The sequence below is a fragment of the Lampetra fluviatilis genome, chromosome 43 (genome assembly GCF_964198595.1).
Source record: "Lampetra fluviatilis chromosome 43, kcLamFluv1.1, whole genome shotgun sequence".
Taxonomy (NCBI): Eukaryota; Metazoa; Chordata; class Hyperoartia; order Petromyzontiformes; family Petromyzontidae; genus Lampetra; species Lampetra fluviatilis.
The window spans coordinates 8,741,910-8,742,940 of record NC_136317.1 but is presented as its reverse complement, the minus strand read 5'-3'; positions in this window follow the sequence as shown (position 1 = coordinate 8,742,940).

Below are 1,031 nucleotides of genomic sequence, written 5' to 3'. Positions count from 1 at the left end.
CGGAGAGCCAGCAGCGGGGCTGCATAGTGAGCAGCCGTGGGGCTGCAGGTCGGAGGCAGAGAGGCTGAGTAACGAGCCAGCAGCGGGGCTGCATAGTGAGCCAGCAACAAGTCTGCAGGAGCGACGGCAGCAGTGGGGCTGCCGAGCGGGAGACGGAGGAGACTTTGAGCAAGACGCCGTGCGGGCAAAGTTGTACGAACCAATAAAGGACAACGGAGACAGACCCAGTGCAAGAGTCCTTTATTACACTGGTGTCAGAAGTGAAACGGCATGTCAAAACAGCTGAGAAGAAATAATATCCCCGCACCGTCTGCTACATCTTCCGACGACGACGACCTTCCTCAGGCAGTGGCGCTGCCAACGATGGAGGGAGAAATCGACGCGGAAACGAGTGACGGCCCAGGGGTGCAAGAGGTCGCCACTTCGGTGGATCCGCCCACGCTGGGGGATGCTGACCAGCGATGGAGACAGATGGCGGCCCAGCTGGAGACTTTAAAGACCGTCTTGGCACAACTGTGCGACCTCGTCACGCCGGCGACGGGTTCGGGGAGGCCCGGGGGTGAACAACAGACCAGGGCCTTGCCTGCACAGCCAGCGCCCTCCGCCACGCGGCACGAGGACGCCATCTTGGGCGTGGCGGGAGAAGAACCGCGGGAAGCCGCCATCTTGCGCCCTCCGCGGCGGAAAGCCGCCATCTTTGACACGTTGCGGTGCGACGCCATCTTGAACATGCCACGCGACGCGCCATCTGCAGAGGACAGCGGAGCGAGGACCCGCAGCCGTCACTTGACAACAGTTAAAGAATTCTCAATTGGAGGCGACTGGAGTGCGTTCGCCTGCCGATTTTTGGCGGCGGTACGCTCCGCCAGATGGACTGACACCGAGGCCCTGGAAGTTCTGCCAACTCTTCTCGACGATGAGTCGGTCAGATTTTTCCGTTCCATCAAGGCCGAGAAGAAGAAACTGAGAGGGGTTTTTGATGAGATGGCGGATGCGTAAGAGCCACCGGATGACGCGCACCGACAATTCGT